General features: G+C 32.4%; 1 non-coding gene across 1 annotated transcript; it reads left to right on the forward strand.

The window, feature by feature from the left end:
- Nucleotides 1–357: 357 nt before the first annotated feature.
- Nucleotides 358–440, forward strand: TRNAL-UAA (transfer RNA leucine (anticodon UAA)). Its single transcript has one exon. It is a non-coding gene; the product is annotated as a tRNA-Leu (tRNA).
- Nucleotides 441–1,535: the final 1,095 nt, after the last annotated feature.

A 1,535-nucleotide genomic window follows, 5' to 3' on the forward strand; every position in this document is an offset into this window, starting at 1 on the left:
AGACCACCTCCTCCATATATATCATGTATGGACTCTAATCTCGTCCAGAATTTTCACCAGGAAACTCTTTCTTGCTAAAACCTTGTTTCTCTCTAAACTAGCTGGTTGTAAGTTCATGAGAGACTCACTTACGCAGAGGATTACACAATCACTATCCAGGATGGAGTGATTACATATGTAGCAGCATTTGGACAAGGATTCTCTCTTAGAAAATTGCAAGTATTGTTTATATTATCAAATGACTGAATCGATCATATACAATTGAATACGTTTCTCTAGATTTTCTTGTTTTTTTTGTTCTTCACTTTAACATAACTTAAGATACTAAATTTACCGAGTATGTAAATCATACGATTAGCAGGTTTGCCCGAGTGGTTAAGGGGGAAGACTTAAGTTCTTCTGCACATAAGTGCGCGTGGGTTCGAACCCCACAGCCTGCATTTGTTTATGGATCTAACAGCATTTTAAGATGGGCCACAGATCAGCCCATATCTTTAAAGCAATAATTTTGATCTAAGCAGCATTTTAGATGGGCCACCGATCACCCATATCTGTAAAGACAATAAATTTGAGTTGCCCTACCTATTTTTTTTCTGTCAGCTCCCTACCAAAATATACTTTGCAGATGTATTGTTGTCCCAAAAGACGGGCACACTAAGATTTCTTATCTTTGATAGACCATGGTTGTTACTTTTTCAAACATCTCTCAGTGAAATTTATTAGATAAGTCCCACATTGCTTATGTTGATGATTCTTGGGTAATATATGTGTATGGACAATCTTACACTTTTGAACTAGCTTTTGAGTGTGAGTTATACCTATCACTAATATAGTATCAGAGTACATGGTGAAAGCCCAGCAGATGATTTTTTATATACAGTATAACCTTTTTAAATTAATAATCTATAAATTAATAAAAAATTATAATTTTGATGTAGTCCAAACATTATTAATTTATAGAGGTTTTACTGTAAATAGTTGTCTACCTATATAGTCTATAAAAATAGCTCATTTTGCTGTGGTTTGTCCGAGATGTTGGGATTTAACTGTTTCTATTGGACCGTTTTCCATCCACATTTCGAGAGGGGCTATTATCCCACATCCCTTATGTTGATGATTCTTGGGCAATATATATATGTATGGACAATCATCCACTCTTGAGCTAATTTTTGGGTGTGAGTTAGGCTCATCACTAATAAAATTTATTGAAAATTACTTTTGTGGCAATGAAACAATAGAAAAACCTTAGTTGACAAAAAAATAAAACAATAGAAAAACCTTATTTTTAATAGAGAGGGTATCAATAATAAGGTCTTTGAGCCTATTTCTTTAACAAACTAGTAACATGCAGAAGAAACTTGGCTGTTAAACCTAGTAACTTGGCTAACTTTGATTGGAAAAACAGATGATAAAACAATATAAGTATGAAAAAAAAAATAGTAATTCTACAGAAATTGTATGTTTTTATTAAACTATTTAATAGAACGATTGGTAGAACAATATGTATATACTATTTAAGATTATTATAAATTTAG

The sequence above is a fragment of the Raphanus sativus genome, unplaced genomic scaffold (genome assembly GCF_000801105.2).
Source record: "Raphanus sativus cultivar WK10039 unplaced genomic scaffold, ASM80110v3 Scaffold5930, whole genome shotgun sequence".
Taxonomy (NCBI): domain Eukaryota; kingdom Viridiplantae; phylum Streptophyta; class Magnoliopsida; order Brassicales; family Brassicaceae; genus Raphanus; species Raphanus sativus.